The following is a 23,291-nucleotide window of genomic DNA, read 5'->3' on the forward strand; positions in this document are numbered from 1 at the left end:
CTGGATTTACCACTTGTGGTATCTCCAGCATCACTTGGAATACCACAGTGGCAAACAACGCCTTTATTGACAGCTATCCATCGATAATTCTATACTTTCTGTGCAGGGTGTACAAGAATGACACATTAAAGTTCTTCAGAGGAAGGGAGATGAAATTCAGAAGGTGTGGTGGGGGGAAAATATGTCCGGAATCTTGACCCGGGTTACATCTTCCAGTAATTGTGCTGTTAGCCTACAATTACAATGGTAGCGGCGATCACCAGACATCATCAGTTGCAGTTTCATGTAAAATGCACAATACCGGTTAAATACAGACATCCCACAAAGTGTTCTCCAAGTGAAATTTCAATTTACTGCACTGCAAGGTACAAGGTGGTCTCTCTGGATCATCGTCCTCCTCGCTACTATGACGCCGAGAACATCACCATCCAAAGAAAGTACGGGACGCGAAGGAGATCAAGCACAGACAAAACTTCAAAGTCCCTGTAATATGCGTCAATGGGCACTTAGCCACTCATTTAAAATTTGTTGATAACTCCTTGAGAATGATCTCATGATAATTCCAAAACTGTAATTGTATGCATAATGTTACCTTGGATTTTATATTTTCCTAACCTTAATGGCGAATACTTGGTAGGAATCATATCTCCCCCAGTTTACCACATCGCACAACTATAACCTGTTTGTCACATCACTCATCCTGTCATTGCTTGATCAATATAGTCTACCATCTTTTTTCATAGCATTCTGCAGTCACCAGGGCTATGGATGTCCAGGAATGGGTGACATCACTAATATGTTGTTGAGCCTACGTGTTTACTCGCTGGAGCATCTAACTGACAGGCGTGGACTTCATTAAATCAGAATATGGCAAACACCCAAAAGGGTGTTCTTGTTTACTGCACTCTCTGATCTGATGTTGCGTAACTTTTGAACTTGCTGCACTCACTCACAGTACCCTTCGTGAGGCAGGAGACTTTCTACACCAGTTCATGGAATACGTGAGTGATTGGAGGAGATGTATCTATTAACCGAGACTTGATGAATAGGCACCCTCTTAAATGGCAGCTCATTGATGGCAAATTTAATACATTTTCACGCCCTCCCACACTCAGGGATGTTAACTGAAGCAGTTGCTTTGAGTATGGATTTCGCAGGAACCATCTCAACCTACTTTTACAACTGTTAAGGTTTTATGATCCACCCTGTAGAGACAATCAAGTTGCCGCGCAAGAAGACTAACAAATTCTGCTTGGCCGAAGGAGGAGGGATGTAAAAAACTAGTTTCCACCGAAAATGCTGTATCGATGTCATCTTTAGATCACCTCATCAGAAGACTGTTCTAATATATTTATAAATATAACTCTGGTTTTATGTTGAGTAGAAGTTGATATATTAAGGGATGTGTGGCATATAAGTCATGTGGCATGTGTAGGGAATGAACTGTAAGTTTAAATGTTATAGGGTGTCTGTTTTTAAATGTTGTATTTAAAGGACATAAAGGGTACATGAGAATGAAATAACTGTTTAACATTGCATTTAAATCGTGCTATTTAAATAAATAGAATATAATGGGATGTGAATTAAGTATGTAGCACTTCTTTCAATGACCTGTGCAAAAATGACATTCATATACTCTTGTACATGCATACATGAGGGCATACTGTTGGATATACTCTTGGATTTGGCCAAAAAAGAAAAAAGTGACTTAGAGAAGTCAAAGCATTTCATTATAGGCAATCCATGGTGACTTGTGTTGCTTCAACTTGAAGGAATTACTGGTGAATATTTATGACACCACTCACTAGCTATTCCTTTCGTCATAGCGTCGGCCATCTTGAAGAAGTGTTCGATAGCACTCGTGAGTCCACATTGCTATGGATGTCCCATGGACGGGTGCTATCGCTATTATTGTTGAGACTCTGTGTTAGCTCGTTGGAGCATCTTACTGGCAGGCGTGGAACTTCATACGCCAGAAAATGGCCCACACCCAGCCCTACCAAAGGGCGTTCTTGTTTACTGCATCTGAAGTACGTCTGTGCTGTTATTTAACTTTCAGAACTTGTTGCAACTCATTTCCAAGAAAGACAAGTTTCGTGTGTCTTTTTACCAGGGCCGGACTGGGAACCCAAGCAGCCTTGGCAAAAAAGCTCAAACCACTCCATCCGCTTCATCGCCTACTGTAGTCTCTATCTTGAGCTCCCCTGACCCCGCGTGCCTGCTGATATTAACTCAGGGAGAAGGGGAATGTGACAGAGGCACCAGGAGCACCCCCTCCAAAAAACGTCCTCCATGTGCTCCAACCCACTGCCCAGCCCTGTTTCTCACCCTGGCACCCCTTAATATTCATTCGATATGCCACATGATTAACCCTGGCCTACACTACCTACCTAGGCTATTGGTTATAGAGTGCGAGTGGGACTAGGTAAGAGCCAATCGCTGTTGGTTGTAGAGTGGGAGTGGGACTAGGTGAGAGCCAATCGCTGTTGGTTGTAGAGTGGGAGTGGGACTAGGTGAGAGCCAATCGCTGTTGGTTGTAGAGTGGGAGTGGGACTAGGTGAGAGCCAATCGCTGTTGGTTGTAGAGTGGGAGTGGGACTGGGTGAGAGCCAATCGCTGTTGGTTGTAGAGTGTGAGGGGGACTAGGTGAGAGCCAATCGCTGTTGGTTGTAGAGTGTGAGGGGGACTAGGTGAGAGCCAATCGCTTTTGGTTATAGAGTGCAAGTGGGACTAGGTGAGAGCCAATCACTGTTGGTTGTAGAGTGTGAGTGAGACTAGGTACGAGCCACCTGCTGTTGGTTATAGAGTGCGAGTGGGGGTAAGAGCCACTCGCTGTTGGTTGTAGAGTGTGAGTGGGACTAGGTAAGAGCCAATCACTGTTGGTTGTAGAGTGGGAGTGGGACTAGGTGAGAGCCAATCGCTGTTGGATGTAGAGTGGGAGTGGGAGTAGGTGAGAGCCAATCGCTGTTGGTTGTAGAGTGGGAGTGGGACTGGGTGAGAGCCAATCGCTGTTGGTTGTAGAGTGGGAGTGGGACTAGGTGAGAGCCAATCGCTGTTGGTTGTAGAGTGTGAATGGGACTAGGTAAGAGCCACTCGCTGTTGGTTGTAGAGTGGGAGTGGGACTAGTTGAGAGCCAATCGCTGTTGGTTGTAGAGTGGGAGTGGGACTAGGTGAGAGCCAATCGCTGTTGGTTGTAGAGTGTGAGGGGGACTAGGTGAGAGCCAATCGCTGTTGGTTGTAGAGTGTGAGGGGGACTAGGTGAGAGCCAATCGCTGTTAGTTATAGTGTGCGAGTGGGACTAGGTGAGAGCCAATCGCTGTTGGTTATAGAGTGGAAGTGGGACTAGGTGAGAGCCAATCACTGTTGGTTGTAGAGTGTGAGTGAGACTAGGTACAAGCCACCTGCTGTTGGTTATAGAGTGCGAGTGGGGGTAGGAGCCACTCGCTGTTGGTTGTAGAGTGGGAGTGGGACTAGGTGAGAGCTAATCGCTGTCGGTTGTAGAGTGTGAGAGGGACTAGGTAAGAGCTGCTCGCTGTTGGTTATCTACAACTGTGTGGTCACATTGGTGAACTGCAGCAATGCCTTCTGGCGGGTATGACTGAGGTTTGGTTATTGACAGGAATCTACCAGTGCCAGCTGTTCTTTAAGCATACCTGTGACCCAGCACTGTAGTAAACGTCGTGTGTCACCAAACTTAGCACACAAGTGGTGGCTATTCACACTGTGCCCATTGTCAGCACTTCACACTGCCGATCACTGCAAGCAACCTACGAGCACCACCGCTGATAGCTGCCCGTGTGCCTCACTAGTGTGAGCTCTACACACTGCCCACCAGGGCTGCACTCACACAACCAAGGAGCGAAAGCTTCACAACTGCAAGCAGTGCAACCATCCAGCATTAGCCTCTAGTGCCCTCTCGTCCCAGTGCTACTCGTGTCCGCTTCTCACCATGCCCGCCAATGCCAACATTGCACACATGGTTCAGAAGACAGATGCCCACAATGCCAGTCAGTTTCAGCTCCCAACACTGCCCACAAGTGTCAGCTCCTCACTCTGTCCACCTTGCCCCTCTCCGCAAATGGTGAATGATGGCTAGCTCCTAGTGTCCACCATTCCCAACTCCTTGCACTGTCAACCATTGCCAATCCCTCACAAGGCCTGACAGTGTAATCTCCCATAACCAACTTGTGCCACCATTCAGGGTCAGCATCGCCTACCAGAATAAGGGCCAGAATTACCAGTTTGTCACCCAGCGCAGTGCAGCAGCCGCAAATGTTGCGCTGCATGAAGAGAGAGCAGGAGAGCGCCATATTTACAGAAATATGGCATTCTCCTCCCCTCTCCCCAACGCCGGTGCAGAAATGTGCAGCCCTGCGCCACGGATTGCATCATGGTGCAAGGGTGTCTCTGTGAGTCTAGCGTAGGTTGTGTATGGGAAGGATTCCCTTCCAGTACAAAATACTATGCTTAGACTAATTTGAAACCTTTTCCCAGTGCAGCACACATGCAATGTCGGAAAAGAAAGGAGAAATAAAAGCATTTCTCCTTCATAGCACCTATCTGAAATGGAAGATATTTTCTGATGCTAAACCTTATCTACCTTATTAAGTAAATAGGCATAGCATAAAACAACGTGGGTGGTTGCATAGGAACACCCATGCACTACCCATGGGACGCCCATTGGTGCTAAGTAATGCAAAGCAATTCTATGCGCTGCTTTACGTCACTTTCAAGTTATTTTCCAGCCGAAAACAGGTTTTAGGCTGGAAAGTAAATAGGTGAAAAATGATTTAGTGCCATATTGCGTCACTTTTATAACGCAAACAGGGCTTAAAATATTAGTAAATAGACCCCCCTGGTGTCTCACACCTACCACCAGTGCCCACTTTTCACACAGCTCGCTATTGCTTGCTGCTCTCACTGACCAGTAATGCTATCTCTTTGGGTGGCCTACCCGTGGATGTCAAACCTTCTCAGAAGATGAAAGGAAGCTTCTGAACCCAAGTCCATTCACTCCTTGGCCTATCTGCTTACAAAGATCCCTGATATTTACAAACTGAATTACCCTACGTTTTAAGTCCTACGGGCTTCTTTACTAATAAGCCAACGACCATGAAGATCCCTTTACCGATGGTTTATTGGGAAATTGTGAGTGGTCAAGCTATCAGTATAATGTCTCAGAACTGACTTGGGCACCGAACTCCGAAACCATATGCCCCATATCTGCTAAAAGTGACAGTACTATGTAAAAAGCAGGCATTTACCATGACTGCCTTGGGTAAACACCAATCACCAACTTGAGATGCAGCATCCCTCCTCCCTGACTTTGGCACCCAACCAGATTTACCGCCACACCCCCACGCCCCTCACAAAATATTGGCATCCAGGTGCGCTGTTCCTAGCGACCAATGGAGACCTCTCCTTGTCTCCACTCCCAGCCTTCAGTGGGTGAAAGGTGGTGGAAATCATGTGCCACTGCAGGTTGTTTATGCAGAAACTTGCACTCGCCCTTGAAGGGGACACACCTACACAGGGCGTTTCTGCCCTTGAGGCTGGCTCGCGACTCGAAGTCAAATCTCACCGATTCTAATCACTGGTGTGCAGCATTAATGTCTGGCACGATTTACAGGTAGACGTGCAATCTGGAATGTATGCATTTTGTGCAACATATACATAGGGTGGCCAACTTTCCATTATCACTTTGCAGGACACTTTACGCGTGCAGAGACATCAGAAGACGTTTGTTGAGGCGCAGGTGACTGTGAGTCTCACAGCTCTATTTAGGGGTCTCTTTCTAAATTACTTCCCTTGAAATCAGGCCACCTTAAAGGACATAACTGAGTTGAGGACTGAGTTCATCAGTTGGGATTAGTGTCATATGGCATGAGTTATTTTCCTTTGCCACCTCCCGGACTAAGCCTTTTCTGCTCGCTATTGAGACTTTTGAGAGACAAGTTTAGAAAGTGAACAGCTCTAGTATCTAATGGCCAGATGTATCAAAGGGTTTTACCCATTCTGTGTCTATGGGAAAATGTGTTTGTACATATTGCCCTAAATGCAGTGAAATAGACTTACACCCCGAAACACCAACAGTAAATACCAGTGCCCACCACCCATAAACCCAGTAATCACCTACTGCCACTGGATGAGGCCCAGTGGGTTCACTTTAGCCGTGAAACTTGGTTACTTGACTTCTAATTCCAGCTTTACCACTTCACCTAAATAGGCAGGATCTAAACACTTGTGTTCAGAAGCAGGGTAGGGCCCTCAGCACAGTGACAGTTCCCTGGGAAGGGCAGCCTTTTCGGCTTTATCATCAATCCACTGCCACTACATTTGTAGTCTAGTGGACGAATTGGAATTGTGAATTCAGGAAACATCTATTTTTTATCTCTGCCTCCCAATTGCCAAATTGTGGGCGTCTGAGCAATCACCTATTTAACTTAATCCTTTTTAGCTAGATTTGTAATTAGAATCCAGGTAAAATCCGCCAGTAAGCATGGGATTAAAAGGAGTGGATACAACCTGGGAGTACAGAAGAGTACCCAGTCTCACAGTTTATTCACCAAAATAAAACATGGCGCCAAATGTATAGACTCTGTAGCAGATAATTTGTGCTGCAGTCTGATGTAGGGCTGTGGCCTCAGGTATTCTACTTTAACAAACTGTTTGATCCTAGGCATATCATACTCTCCGTGTGCATCTGTCCACTCAACTGACAATGTGTCAGTATCTTGCAACAGGCCTCATGGAAGAAATAAAGACCAAAGGCCTATTCCCAGGACAGAAACCCAGCATGGCCTTCAATGACACATCCAGGGCTGTTGATAGGTGGGGGAGGATGTGCACCTCAATAGCTGAACTCTTCAAGCTCATTGGTGCTGGGCCCCTCCTGTGCTGCAGCACCTCCCTCTAAGCCACTGACACACACCTCTTTTACAGTTCATACAGGGATATATGATGACAGTTCCTTTTTATCTGATAGGGTTAAACGTGCTGGGAAGCATAATATGTGTCCTGCAATGCATGTACATCAGCAGCGGGACAGGATCCTCAAATCCAGGACAAACCTTCAAAATGAGGGACAAGTGGCCAACCTATGTATATGGACTACAGAAATAAAATTGGGTCCTGTATATGGGCAATAGCATGTAGATGAATTATGCATTTCCAAAATGATCCGAAATCTTGGACTTTGCACCAGGGCAGGGGCAGATTCCGTAAAAAATGCCTGAACAAAGGCTGGGCCTAGGACAGTGAGTCAATCACATGCGGGGCACATCTGTAAAGGATGTAAAGCCCAAGGCAGAATCAGCTATACTGAACCCTCACACACCCACACTCCACCTCAAATGGCCTGTATGCATTATAAGCATGGGGAAGGTCTGTGTGCTGCGCAGTGTGGGGCTGGAACCAAGTTGCACACAAATGAGGAGCCCTGACTGGGCTAAACCGGTCCTAGGTTGCTCGTGTTCTGGTTCAGAGCAGTGGTGGAAGTGGGGGAAAAAGAGTAGGGTAACTGTGGGCAGAGAATCAGAGGGTGGGAATAACCCAAGGACTGGGTCAGTGGGTGGAGTCAGAGGTGTGGCCAGAATGGACAAAACATCGCAAATTTTACTATTTGTTTGGTATTTAACTGACCAGTTACAGCTTATTACATTATTTATTTCAATCAATGGATACACATGTTTATTTAAGGTTTAATAGGAGTTATTGACATTAAAAGCTGGGTTCCGTGCGAATCACAGCACGGAACTCGTCATGCTGTCTATTCTGGATGATTTGAGGAACAGGGCAGATAAGAAAACTCCAAGTGCCCTGGTGCTGTTAGACCTCTCCGCGGCATTTGATACTGTCTGTCATAAACAACTATTGTCGCGGATGATGGATTTTGGCATCGTGGGTACAGCACACGCCTGGCTCTCCTCCTTTCTTGAAGGGAGGTCTCAGAGAGTACAGCTTGGTGACCTTCTTTCCACCACTACACCGATCACCTGCGGAGTGCCACAAGGGTCTGCCTTGTCGCCCCTATTTTTTAACATCTATTTACAACCCCTGATCAGACTGCTCAACCAGATGGACTGCCATGTATATAACTATGCGGATGACACCCAAATAGTGATCCAGCTTGACCAGGGTCCGGGTGGTCTCGTAAGACTACAGAACATCTTGAAGTACACAGCCAACTGGATGTCCAGAAATTCATTAAAAATCAATCCGGATAAGACCGAGGTACTGCCAATTACCATCGCAGGGAACCCATGGATTGAGGATTTCTGGCCAAGAGAATTAGGGCCATCTCCGGAACCAGCTGCTGTGGTCAAGAGTTTAGGCATCCAGGTGGACAGCAGGCTGTCTATGCAAAAGCAAGTGAGGACGGTGGTAGGGACCTGCACTGGCCTCCTTCGACAACTTAGGAAAGTTGCACCTTTGTTGTCCTTTTCCACCATGAGACGGGCAGTCTCTGCCACGATCTTGGCTAGGCTAGATTATGGCAATTCGCTATATATAGGACTGCCACAGAAACTCTTGTATAAGCTGCAGGTTGTCATGAACGACGCTGCTAGGCTTATTTAAAAAAAACCAAGGAATACCCATGCATCTCCCCTTATGCAAGAACTGCACTGGCTGCCGGTTAAGCAGAGGGTGATGTTCAAAGGACTGTGTATTGTTCACAAAGCCCTGTATGGTAAGGCTCCAATGTACATAAAATCTCGGCTTGTTCCCTACAGCCCAGCACGGACACTTCGATCCGCTGACGCCTCTCTACTTATTCAACCACGTTGTAGATTGGCCACAGTAGGTGGACAGGCCTTTTCATTTTTGCTTCCAACAGCCTGGAATAAGCTGCCAATTGAACTACGGAAGGAGACTAATTTGTTGGCCTTCCGAAAGAAACTAAAAACAGTGCTTTTCCAGCAAGCATGGGGTGTTCTGTAACTTTTTTATTAACAGTTGTCCTTCACAGTACCTGATGTTTGGACCCTGACCCTGATAAAGCGCTTAGAGACCCCTGGGTTATAACACGCTAGATAAGTCGAATAAATAAATAAATAAAATAAAATACATTCACAAAGTGAGATTCATTTCCAATCTCAGAATGTCCCAAATACGCTTAAAAGTAAAATCACAAGCCAATATTTTCCAAGCCAAGCAGTTTCTGTTATCAGTACTTCTCCTCCCTTTTTCCCCAAGAGCAGTTCAAACAAGAATGGCAAAATCCCCTAGTTTGAAATTTTTTCCAAGTAATTATGACTATGCCACATTTGCTACCTAATACATCATCTGCTGTGTAATCTGATAATTAAAAAAAAAAATAGTTGGTAGCTCAAACGGATCAAAGTTACAAAAACATTTGACTTGTGTTGCTGTGAATCGAAGGGCCCTTTACAAAGGTTGACTGGTTACCTTTCTCACTGCTGCATTTGCATATTAAAATATTGCTAATGAGGCAAAATCTTTGCAGCAAAATTTAGTAGGTGTAAAAATATAAAAATAATAAAGTATCAGAAAATGCACTGCATTACGCTGCAGCCTTTGTTTTGCTGCATAATTTAGTCAACACTGCAATATCATTTTTTGCTGCATAATTCTAGTGGCCCCAAAGCAGGCAGCACATGTTAAAAGTGCTTGTGTATGAAACAGAGAGATCGTGAAGTTTGCAAACTTAGTTTGGGGTGCTTGCAAATCCTGCATTGCCAGTCCCTGGTGAGTTGCACTGCTACTGCTGAAACAAGGCCAATGGAAGTACCAAGGGGTGAGGCGGACTGGCCTCAAGGTTCCTGTGACCTCAGCGACAGAGTTACTGTTGCTCTAGAGTGTCCAGCTTCGTAGACCTGCCAGCAAGACTGGAGGTGAACTTCAGTATAGATTGTGGTAGACACCTTCAAGGTTAAGACACACTTGCCACTACTCGGGTCCACCTGCTGGTGCTAAGACACCAGGGCATCTAAGGTCTAGCTGGGCCTTCTAAGGTCTAGCCTGAGAATAAGGTCCCTCAGGAGAGTGGTCTGGTGGACTGGTCATGAAGGCTGAACCTGGTTCCCCAGTTCCAAATTCAGCAGCTCTGGCCCTAGTGCCACATCCTCTCCCCCACTGAACACCATACTGCCCCACTGAGAAAGACTCACACTGCCTTCAACTAAAACCCAATATGTCCCGCTATAAACACCTGGATGCGACTCAATTTAAATAATGCACTAGAAAAGAGCAATATGCTGCCTGAAAAAAAAGTAACAACATCCTGGGAAAAGCAAACACTCTTAGGAAATGCAAGATTAAGCAAAGCATATGAAATGTAAGCAGGAACAACATGGTTATCTTAACGTCTTTACACTCATTATTCAGAAATCAAGGAGTATTTTTGCCTGAAAAGTTAAGGACATGACAACAGGGCACAACATGGACCCATTAAAATGTCCATTGTTTATATTCTTACAAAATGTAAGCAGTATGGTTTAAAAAGATCACATCCTTGAACACAGAGACATGGTACGTATTTTATAAACTAAAATAAGGGAAACAGCTGACATGGGTCACATTAAACATTTTTCACTCCACGCAACAACTAGATATTGCAGCACTTCCAGGAATTGTGCACTTCCCCATCCGGGAAAACAATGCTGTTCAAAGAAAGACGAGAAATCTAAAGTAGCGATTCAGTGGCAAACTCTGCAAAGTGGCGCTAATGTGTTTGGGTGTGAATAAAACCAATCTGACCACTTTGCGACCACTCGGGCTTGCTTTAGTTAGTTATTTTTTTTTGTTTGTATTTTCAACCTTTTTTTCTCTTTGTCTCGAGGCTACACATTGGAATACAAAAATATCAGAAAGAGACGACATTTCCAGCAAAAGTCTTTCTTACTTTTATGGAACCATTTCACAGGGGAAAGAATGGAGGAAAGAGAGGGTAATAGCCGTTTCTTGAAATCATGGTTTTCAGCAAGTGAGGAGGAGTGAGACAGAGACAGAAAAGAAGGAATTAGAGGAAGAGGAAGAAAGAGAGTGGCAGCTGCCAGTGGCAGAGCATGAGAAGTGGACACTGACCTTGTTTTCTCTGGGCAAGAAGTCGAGCTTTATCTATAGGCCATGGCTATTTCAGCCATCCCGGGATGCAGTTTCAAAATAAAAAAGTTGGGGAACTGATTCGATTAAATTTTAAAAAGTAGGGACACACGTACCCTGCCGGTCTAGCACACTTTGGCCATTGGTTCAGAGAGGACCTGGCAGCTTTGGCTGGGCTGTTCCTGTTGGAGGAGGACCAAGGCTGATTTACATGTGGCTGGGGCTAACATGAGGTCAGCATAGTGGGCAACAAAACAATGGATTGCAATGCTACCTGGTGCGATTGTCAATGGTTGGACTATTTGCAAGCATTTCCTCCCATCACCTTTAGTGTTTGCGCCACATCATGAGACCCACTGCTCTAAAAGCCTGCTATATTTGCGACCAAGTCAGTCATGGGTGACTGCAGTCTGAGATGTACCACCGGTATTTAAGGAGAGATGGAATGCCAACAACCAACAATTTTTCCCAACTACAGGTCACTCCTACATTTTGCCTTGAGTGGCGTAGACACTTTTCAGAACACCTATTTGTAACTTCTCGTAATTGGCACACTACATTTTGTAATATGTTGAAGTCAGTAGGATGGTCCCCGCCAGGCACTAAGGGCGTCCATCTTTTTATTCAAAACTTGAAGTTTAACCAATCAAACCAGACTTTAAACTCCCAGTATTAATCCGTTTTACTCAACATGCAATTACAAGTAACTTTGAGAACCGACATAAATGAGCTGAAGATTATGAGGACAAATATATTGAAGGGCAGGGAAGGGGGCAGGGGGTTAGGGGGGAATCTATTTTAATGTTTTTTTTTTACTGTAATGATTTTAATGAATCGAACAGTCAATAAATTCATTCATTGTAACGTCATATAACATCTATTTTGTTACAAAAAAATGCCCGCCGCCCTACATCCAGTTCTCGCCGCTATTTTAGGCTCCAGTGTCCGTCAGGGAGCCAGAGAACTTGGAGTGGGCTCTGCTGGGAGACAGTTTAGTTATGGAAACTCCCGGCTACCTGCAGGATGTTTATACAGGAGCAGTTACAGCCAAGTAATGAGAAGCGCGCCGATAGGATCAAGAGCCGCCATGGAAATGGATGTGACCAACTGCCAGATGGGGGGCGGCGGCCTGGAGCTCGCTTTCCGCCTATTGTTAGTCAGGCAGGCACCGGCCCCAGGAATGGAATGGACTGCGCTGCTCAGGCGATGGATGGCCCTTCGTGCGACCGAGCCCTGAGCAGGGAAACTGGAAATTAAACAAAGTTAATTACTGTTTGTTGAGAGAAAGGAAGGCTGTTAAAGCTGTGCGGGAACGAGAGATGGTGAGGGGCCACAAGAGACAGCGAAAATGAACAAGCATTGGCAAGCCCAATAGGGTTCATCCATGTGAGAGCTACCAGCTTTGCCAATGTCTTTTAGTCATGTTGTAGACCAGTATGGCTGCTTCGTAGCATGGCATTTTTTATGGCAGGTGGACAACACAGACAACAGAAGGGAAGGCCTGAGGGAACAAGCAGCTAAAAAACGCTATGATGTGGCAATGTTGCTCCGTCATAGCACATTTTTTTCTTATGGCAGGTAGAGGGGGAATACAGACGATGGGAGGATGGGAGGGAAGAGGCAGAGCGGACAACAGGAGGGTGGCAGTGTGAAGGAAATGGAAACTTGGACAACGGGAGGGTGGGGGTGGGAGGGAAGAAGCGCCATAGACAATGGGAGGGTGGGGGTGCTAAGCGTGCCTTAAAATACATGGAAGCAGGGCACAAGTCCATGCAAGTGGCATCACAGCGCGTGACATCACAGTGTGTGACATCGCGAAGCGTGAGCCGCGTGACATCACAGGCAGTGGCATCACAAGAAGAGACATCAGATCTTAAGTCCTTACATATATGTTTAACACTCAAGATGATAGACGGAATGTTGCACAATGGCAAAACATTCACCCCCAGTCACAGATCTGGGTTTAATCCATCGTTATTTTGCTCACCAAGCCACCCCAGTTCAGACATGGCCATATGCAAATCAGTCTTGACCCTGTGCCTCATGGGAACAGTCCAGACCAAACTGCCAAGCCACGTCTTCCCTGGACCGGAATCAAGCATCCTAGGACCAGATTCTGGCTATCAGCCTTCATCAGCCAGGATAGCTTGACTCCAGTGGCTTAGTGAGCACAGGACCCCAGTCTGGGCATACCCTTCCCACATAGGGTGAACAGCAAAACAAACAAGATGATGGACGGAATGTTGCACATTGGCAAAACATTCCCCCCCATTGGCAGTTCGGGCTGGACTGTTCCCATGCGGCACAGGGTCAAGGCTGATTTGCATATGGCCATGTCTGAACAGTGGTGGTGTAGAGTACAAAAAAATTATGGATTTTGGCTCAGATCTCTGCACTGGGGTGAATGTATGACATTGTTCTGCATTCTGTCCATCAACTGTTGTTTTTGCGTTTGTCACCCCAAGTGGGACGGGTATGCTCAGACGTGAGTCCCGTGCTCTCCACACCACTGGAGTCAAGCTATCCTGACTGATGATGGCTGATAGCCAGAAACTGGTCCTAGGATGCTTGATTCCGGTCCAGGGAAGACATGGCTTGGCAGTTCGGGCTGGACTGTTCCCATGCGGCACAGGGTCAAGGCTAATTTGCATATGGCCATGTCTGAAGGGGTGGTGTGGAGTGCAAAAAAACGATGGATTTAGGCCCAGATCTCTGTACTGGGGTGAATGTATGACATTGTTCTGCATTCTGTCCTTCAACTGTTGTTTTTGCATTTGTCACCCCAAGTGGGACGGGTATGCTCAGACGTGAGTCCCGTGCTCTCCACACCACTGGAGTCAAGCTATCCTGACTGATGATGGCTGATAGCCAGAAACTGGTCCTAGGATGCTTGATTCCGGTCCAGGGAAGACATGGCTTGGCAGTTCGGGCTGGACTGTTCCCATGCGGCACAGGGTCAAGGCTAATTTGCATATGGCCATGTCTGAAGGGGTGGTGTGGAGTGCAAAAAAACGATGGATTTAGGCCCAGATCTCTGTACTGGGGTGAATGTATGACATTGTTCTGCATTCTGTCCTTCAACTGTTGTTTTTGCATTTGTCACCCCAAGTGGGACGGGTATGCTCAGACGTGAGCCCTGTGCTCTCCACACCACTGGAGTCAAGCTATCCTGGCTGATGACAGTTGATAGCCAGAAACCGGTCCTAGGATGCTTGATTCCGGTCCAGGGAAGACATGGCTTGGCAGTTCGGGCTGGACTGTTCCCATGCAGCACAGGGTCAAGGCTGATTTGCATATGGCCATGTCTGAACAGGGGTGGTGTGGAGTGCAAAAAACGATGGATTTAGGCCCAGATCGCTTTACTGGGGTGAATGTATGACATTGTTCTGCATTCTGTACATCAACTGTTGATTTTGCATTTGTCACCCTGAGTGGGGCATCTATTACTCAGACGTGAGTCCCGTGCTCTCCACAATACTGGAGTCAAGCTATCCTGGCTGATGACGGCTGATAGCCAGAAACCGGTCCTAAGATGCTTGATTCCGGTCCAGGGAAGACATGGCTTGGCAGTTCGGGCTGGACTGTTTCCAGGCGGCACAGGGTCAAGGCTGATTTGCATATGGCCAAGTCTGAACAGGGGTGGTGAGGAGTGCAAAAAAATCGATGGATTTAGGCCCAGATCTCTGTACTGGGGTGAATGTATGACATTGTTCTGCATTTTGTCCCTCAACTGTTGTTTTTGCACTTGCATATATGTTTAGCAGGTGATCATGAGTACATTTGAGCACATTTCGAAAATACTTGCAAACCCTCCCTATATAGGCAGAAGAGTCACAATTTTGTAAGCTTTACATAAAACAATGGTGCTTTTTGTCAGCTTAAAGCTTCCTCTAGCCATAGTGCTTTAAAAGAAGAAATTGTGATATTTAAATTATTACAAAGCCTCCTCTGGGTAGTAAGCGCAATATAAATGTTATTATTTTGTGCAAGTACCGGGAAAGATCGACACACCTGACGTACTAACAGTGCATGCATATCTACTAAATAGAGCCTGAAAAAAGTGAAAAGCTGCATCTCTTATGTATGTGTGAAGTGCTAACTAGGTGTGAGCCTTTGTTTCCCCTCTGCTGCATTTGCTTCTAGGTGTGAGGCTCCTGACTGCTGCCAGCCAGGAGACTCGAACAAAAGGAGGCCTGATGACCCTTCAGATTCGGCCTTTGTTATGGGTGCAGCAGGAGTCAGAAATAGGAGAGCCCCATCCTAGTCCCCGCCTGCATGTAGTTGAGATCGAAAGGAGATAACAACGTGCAGGCGCTGCGGAAAGTGTCCTGGTGTGTTTGGAAATTACACCGGGAAGAATTCAGCATCTTTTTCAGTTGGGCCCAACTTCTTGGCAGGGTGAACGCCGTCTACCCTGTGAAAAAAGTGGGTGGACGCCGTCCACCAGCGTGTACCCCCGACTCGTGCCCTGCATAGAAGTGATAACAAGCATTTGCATTGCAATAGGTTTCGCAATTACGCGAGTTTAAGCTATTGGCATTGCAACTGACAATGCCTTTTATTGTTGTTTTAAAAGCGAAAACAAAAATAAAAGGCATTGTTATTTGCAATGTCAATAGCTGAAACTCGCGTAAGTGCGGGACCTATTGCACTGCAAATGCTTGTTATGTTTATGCGATGATCCTGGTGTGGGAAAGGTTGGCTTGATCCGGTCGAGTTTCTCGGCTAGGAGGAATGGGCACCCACATGAGGGAAAGGGGGATAGAGGGGTGGGGTTGCCCAGCTCTGCACAGAGACGTGAAGCCCCTTCTCAGAGACGCAAAGACACCAAGGAGTTGTAGCGAGAGACCGAGGTAAAGGGCAAGGGTAATCTGTATTTTTCGCAGAAAATAGAAACACTAAGTTTACCACCCTCTAAAAGATGTAATTCGAAGTTCGGGTCGGACTGAAATCCACGGCTTCTAGCACAGACCCCTGCAGCAATGGCATTAGCCCAGCACACTATCTTCTCACTAGTTCCACGTACACAAGGTCGCTTTAATAGCTCCTACATAAAAAAAATATATGAATTTAGCAGAGTAGCACATTTCGGATGAAAATGGAATTGCATCTTTTTACTCTGAGAGTTCTCCGTGCCTGCTTTTTGTTAGAGATATAGCTTAGAGGGCTGGCCACCTGCTGCAGAGATCTGCATACAACCTGCAAATCTTACGTTCACCGCTGACAAGTGTCACCCTTTTAAAGTCCCTCAAATGATTAGCATTGGGCTAAATGGATGCTCCAGCCTGGATAGAGTGGGCTGAGGCCTATTTGACAGTGTCTTATTTTCTTAAGCACAGGGTTTCACCTGTTTCCTATACACAGATTCGGTGGGTTCTAGTTTATTGCTGTTATTGTTTTATTGCCCCCCGTTTCTCATCTCTCTCCTTCTGTTCTCACCGCGTATCACACCACCTTCTTTTCAGCTCCAGGTTGGGTAGCAGGAGCTTCTACATTAACTCTGAAATTGATGTTGACCAGACACCTATGAAATGTTTGTGGTCTTTGATTTGCTTCGAGCAGTTCATGCAGCAGGACCTGTGCCTCTTGCCACTGCCATGCACGAGGTAGACACGGTGCTCCACCAAAGGATGATATGACTTACACTGCTCTACATTCGTATTTCCAAAATGACACCGGTCCTGCAGGTCTGCTGCATGGTGGGCTTGAGCTGTGATTTGTATGCGCCTAGACTCCTGTGGAATCTCTGGACCAGTTTGTGTTGGAAGTGCACAGGGCGATGCTGTCTGCTCGACTACTGGTGGAAAGCAGATAAAGCTGAAAGAGCCATCCACAGCATCATAAGCACTGAGAGGGATTGTCCTTTTATTGCCCTTCCACTATGTCGATGTATACATTTTGTTTGATGGTATATGTGTAATCCCTTCCCGCTCCTCACAGGAATAACAACTTTTATGTTCGTTTTTACACAATTTTGCACTCGGTGCGAGGCTTCTCTATACCCTATAACCCTGAGTGTAACTAGGCAGATTGTCTACTTTACAAATGTCAATAACACAGTAAACAGGTGGATCTACAGCATGCATGAAGAAATCTAAATTTTAGAAAGATGAAATGTGCAAAAAAACAAACATCTTTTCAACCTTTAGCACAAAATGTCCTCTTCTGATTATAAAAGGGTAAACTAGGTAAACATTACTCACACTAGAATAGCAAAGGTGATAAGCGTTACTGTCAGGCAGACGATGGACAAAAAACAGCCCACGTAACTGATGGACGCCAGTGCCACCTGGTGGTCTTTGCTGAGCTGTACAGGAACAGAAGATAACAAGCAAAAGCGAAAGCACGTTGTGCTGAAACGCTGCAATTCGTACGCGTGCACATCTCCTGTCCCTATGCGTGCACATCTCCTGTCTCCCTTCCGCATAAAAAAAAAATGACAATAGATCTCGCCAAGGCGAGCGGCGCATGCACTGCATTGCTAGGCGAGACCTAAAAAACGAGAGCAATAAAACAATGCCAACTCCAAGGAGACGTGAAACAGGAGCAACACTGGAATTAAAGTGCATTAGTGGAATAATGTGACATATCTTTCTCCAATACGGAGCAGCAAGCACTAGGAGAAGTAAGATGGCGGGGGTGCGATGTCTGTCCAAAGCATGGGCAGAATAAGGCTACTTGTATAGTGCCTTACACTTTAGGGGCACAGAAGTTCAAATTGAAAGCACAGTCTGGAAGGTAAAGATCCAATGATTATGGGATCAGAAATAGATCTGAGATTAGAGATGATCGAATGTGATGGCTTTCATGTAACTACATACAGCAGGAAAGCCAATGAAATTGCGTTATTTTATCTCTTATATAGCAACTACATCATCTGGAAAAATATCGATATGACGTGACCAGCGCTGGCCGCTTCATAATGGGTTTTTTTCTATGGAGGGTCGGGCAACACAACAACCAATGGTGGTGGGAGGGAAGAGGGTTTATGGATAATGGACGGGTTGGAGGGAACTGACGACAAGGACAATGTGAGGGTCGGAGGGAAGAATAAACATGGACAACAGGGGTGTATGGGAAGGTGCAACACAGACAAGGGGGTGTGGGCGATGGGAGGGAAGAAGCAACAAGGGTGACAGGGGTAGAAGAAAGGGAAATAGTACCTCATAAATAGAAGGGGAAGGACACTAATCAAGGTGAAACAATCAGTACTTGGTCCAGCCAAAAGATGAGGAAGTGAAGCCGGCGCACGCTGCTGCATTAGGAGGCAGTAAATAAGAGTGACAATTAAGCCCACAAATGGTAAGCAATGGGCAGGCTTCAGGACCCTTCTAGTAAACATTCTATCTCGCACGCGCTAGAAGACATGATGACCTAAAAAGTGGGAGCATGTGAGCGAGAGAAATAAAATGACAGTGATGAAATCAGAGTGATTGAGACAGTGAGAGAGAAAGACACAGAACAAGAGAGAACATGAGAGAAGTTGCAGGCAGGAAGAGAGAATGAGTGAGAGAAAGAGAGGCAGAAAATGAGAAAGAGAAAATGGGAGGTGGGAGAGAGAGACCAAATGAGAGAGAAAATGAGAGAAAGATAGGGTGGGTGGAAGTAAGCTAGTGAGGTTCCGTGAATTCTGAACCCTTGGGTTCCATTTTGTGCATGGCAGCCATTTTGTAGTTGCCCTCACAGAGGCCGATGACTTTAGCTGACTTTTAGATGACCTGAGTGAACTGACCCTGTTGCCTGAAGCTGACCTTGTTAGGCCAGTTCCTTGCCCAGTAGCTGATCAAGATTAAGGATCAGAGCACAGGAGATTGTAAAGTTTGGTATGCACACACACACACCCCTTATCCTACTTCTCATCTGTTTCTGCTCCTTCTTTTATGGTCTGTTTATGATGTGGGTTGTGGTCCTTTAATTATGGGTTTGTCCGGCTTGTGTAAGAAGGAATGTTGGGCTTTTTGCATGCTTGCAAAAGCAAGGACTGCCCCTTACTTTTATGCTGAGTTTTGTATTCCTGAGCATATATAAGGCCTCTGTTTTCTGTATTCCTCAGACTACCTCATTCACTTGCTACGGCTTCTGTGTGACGTGGCCTAACTCATTTGAGTTTAATAAAAATGTTCTCTTTATACTCTAGCTTCTGTGTCAAGTTCTTCTGAGCATTAATGAGACCCCTGAGAATTAAGATTTCAGTTCTTCAAATGGCGCGGCCAATGTGGGCTTCATCAGGGAAGTGACTTTCTGTGGGAGTGATCTTGTCAGGAGGCTGAAATCTACTGAGGAGGACAGAACAGGATTTTACTAAGGAGGTACTCTGTGCACAGGGATTCTGGAGATTCTTTGTTTCTGCAACCTAGTATAGTTCTGATCATCCTGATTTTGATCCTCCACATGATGTCACTCCTGACTGAGAACCTGTTTGGCGTGAGTATTCTAAAAAAGACCGTTAGGTCATGTAGAACTCGACAGTTAGAATTTGGATAACCTTTTGAATAGTAAAAGTAAGAGTTAAGTATAAGTGGGTCGCTCCCAGTCCTTTGTTCTTTGGTTCTTTGATTCTTTGAGTCCTTAGTTTTTGGTTCTTTGAGTCCTTAATTTTTGGTTCTTTGAGTCCTTAGTTTTTGGTTCTTTGGGTCTTTGATTTGATTATTGTGATTACCAAAGCTGAGGGGTTGGTTTCTTGGTTTTTGATTTGGTCATTGCAATTACCAAAGCTGAGGGGCTCGTATATTTGCGAGTGTATTGGTAGAGATAACCCCTTGAAGTTTGAAGCTAGATTAGTGAGCTATAAGATGCCTGGTCTTAGCAAATTTGGGAATGTAGCTTTGGAACTTTGGAATTTGTGTTGGTACCATAGTATGATGTGAAGTAAATTAGCCGGCTTCCCCTAAAGGGAATATCTAAATAGGTTTAGATTTAAAAACATATTTCTTCCTTGGTGATTTTGTATCCCCAGGGAATTAAAATATGACATAATACAAAACAAGGATCCTTTGTTCTGCGCAATTTTATCAATTAAGATATTCAAAACAATTTTCTGGTGTTCTGCTAGCCAAAGCTAGTGAATTGAGTGTATTTTCGCTTCTTGGACATACATCATTCTGTTGGGCTGTTTTGCAGTCTTTTGGAACACTATTGAGAAGGGTTTCTTGTAAATATGACTTACAACTAGTATTTGCAATGGTTTGGTTTAAGTACAGTCTGTGGGCTGTCCTTTATTTCTGTCCTGAGTATTGATATGTGGGTTGAATGTGTGTTTAAATGTCTATGTGGTTTTCTCATTAGTGCAACTTCTGTAAGTGAACAGCGATGGCGCTATTCACGAAATGCATGGCGCGCCGTATTGTGTGTCCTGAGTGTTTGACCCTTTTCTGTTTATGTCTGAAATGAGCTCAAATGTGTGTTTGTGGTTTTTTATGTTTTCAGTCTATTAAGCATATTCTTGGGTCTGTTGCTAAATAAAATTGTCCTTTTTAAAAAAAGATAAAAAGTGGCGCAAACATTTTGTCATGTTATAAGTTAGGCTTCTGTGCTTAGGCTTATAAATTAATGTGTCTAAAATGATAGGCAAGGGATGCAGCTCGCTTTTATATGTGGAATTATCAAAAATGATTGGGTTTATTAAAAATAATGAATACATTTTGAAAAATAATTATTAAAAATAAGTGCTACAAAATTCGTTTTTTAGTGTTCATGAAGCTTAATGCTCATACTGTGACCTGGCATTATAAATTAATTTCAGTTGTGCTATCCTGCATAATGTAGACATTAGCATATGGAATTTTACTTAGCGCAGGCGTAAAAAACTCATTTTTCTAAGGATTTACATGAGATATGTCTAATGTCCAATCTCTGCAATTTGTAAAGAACATTCTGAGGATGATTAATATGTAACACAATTATAGGATTTTTATTTTTAAGTGCCCCTAATATCAAAGTCGAATTTGGGTAAAATAGACCATTTAAAACAGCCTTCTTGCCATTTATAATAGCTTTAAAGTTCTTTAGGCTTCAGTAAATGCATACATTTAGGTATAATACAAATTTGCTGACAAATTAAGCGTTTTGTACGTTTTTTTTGCATGTTTTTGTTTTATGTTGCTGCTTTTGATACTATTACAAGTTTACCTGTGTCGTGAAGGGATATACATGACGATGCGTATCGCTCGACAAAAGTTGGGTTGATTTGCTAAATTCCACAGATATAATATTTTCATTTTGTGAACACGACACAGACAACACTTCACCAGTGTATGTCAAATTTGGCTATATAGTATTGAAGTAAAATAAAAGAGATATACAGGATCAATACTGCCTCTTCCCTTAAAGGAACAGGCAGCCCTAAATGTATGTATCCTGATTGGACGTAAGGATAAATTATAGATTTGTGACTCTTGTACATGGTGACCTAATTTCTATATTACATTAGTCAGTTTTGTTCTGCTTCCTAAGTAGTGTATGGCTTTGTACCATAAAGGAAACCAGGTTTAATGTTTCCCTGAAGAAAGGAACTGGAACATTAGTGGAGATTACCGTATATGGTGTAGCGGCAAGCGGTAGAGTTAAATTTGTGAACTATTTTGACCTTTTGTGTATCATCCATACTCTTGGTATTGTATCACCCAAGTAATTTCTTGTTCTTCCTATAGATTTTTCTTTTGCCACTTCTCCCCTGACCGATGTCGCATTGTGCCTAGTTATTGGGGATTTTAGCTGTGCCCTAGTTCCATTTCTCTTTTCCATATTTCTTTCACCAGTTAGCCATTTTATTATTTTTGTATTGTTCAGGTTCACACTTCCAGATTACAGTAATGTACCAGAGACCCCCATATTATGTATAATTCCCTTTTGTATGACCAGACTGGTTTTTAAGAATTTTCTTTAGGCCTACTTTGATGTTTTCCAGTCTGACTGTCAGGGTAGTAATGGACTGGTTAACTGACTCAATATTATAGTAAGATAAGTTTTCCACCTCAAATAGGAGACACCTTACGTTTTTTTGAATATGACAAATTCAATGCCTATTCTAATTTGGTTTTTAGTTCCTTTTTTCTGCTGCTTTAATTTTTGGTGGATTAGATGTGTTCCAAATCATGGAAGTACCAGGACTCTCTAGTTCTTGTCTTTTGTTTCCACATTATCTACCCTTAGATGGTAGAGGATATGCTCTCACATGGAAACCCAATTAAAGAGGCTAGAGGTACTGTTTTGCCTACTGCCTTGTTCTTTGTATTGCCTTTGAGAATGACAGTGTATTTTAGATCACAATAGTCCCATGGCGTATAGCCACTTCTTTGAAGATTGCAGACCACCTGTTTGCAGTCCCTTTGTTAAATGAACTGTTTTTGTACTTAATTGAAGGAAACTAACAATTGTGTCACATTTCCTACATCACTAGGTTCTGCGGGATTAAGTCATAATAACCTGCGGAACTCGCCCACAATTCCATTAGTGACAGCTAACAGATGAAAAGTCTCAGCACCCAGAAAGTAGCAAGGTTGGATAGTGATCGCCAGCACGCCATCCTGGTATCTTCAAAGCATCGCACTTGCTCCATCAGACGGCATTGGACATCACAGAACCAGAATTTCAGTGCAAAAGAGCGCCTGTCATGTGCTGGTAACCTCTGACAGTGTGCATGCAGTCCCTTGAGCCCCTTGGCCTGAGTTTTGGCCACACACCCCCCTTTTCCTTTGCTCCAACGGAAGTGCAGTGCACCGGAGGATTCGAGATTGGCAAAAGGCATTACATTATGGTGCCCATGAAAGAGCAGCCTGAGCGTTCTCTGACACTGAGTAATGAGTGTTGGAGCCTGAGAATGTAGGCCCGGATCTGCATAAAATGATCTGTGCCATTGATCAATGGAGAGCACACTACCTGTAGTGCCTGCCGCAGAGGAGAGATATTGGTGCACTGCCTTGAGACATTGAGACTTTCTAATGAGCTATGAGTGTTTGCCAGGAGGGCACTCCAACGGATACTGAGAAGCACCATTTACATGAAAGGCCTGAATGAAGAGGCCCATGCGCAAGAAAAAAACAAAAGAAGATTTGATGGACAATAGAAGCCTGCCAGAGAGGCTTGGACGGACTCCGGGTATTTCCCCTATGATTGCATAGAATGGGTGTTAGGAGACAGATTTTTATTATTTTGCTGGCATTGTTTTAAAGTAGTATTCTGTTTAGTAAAAGCAGAATAAAGTCCATTCTCTGTGGAAGAGTATCCCCT

Source organism: Lissotriton vulgaris, chromosome 12 (genome assembly GCF_964263255.1).
Source record: "Lissotriton vulgaris chromosome 12, aLisVul1.2, whole genome shotgun sequence".
In the NCBI taxonomy this organism is placed as follows: Eukaryota; Metazoa; Chordata; class Amphibia; order Caudata; family Salamandridae; genus Lissotriton; species Lissotriton vulgaris.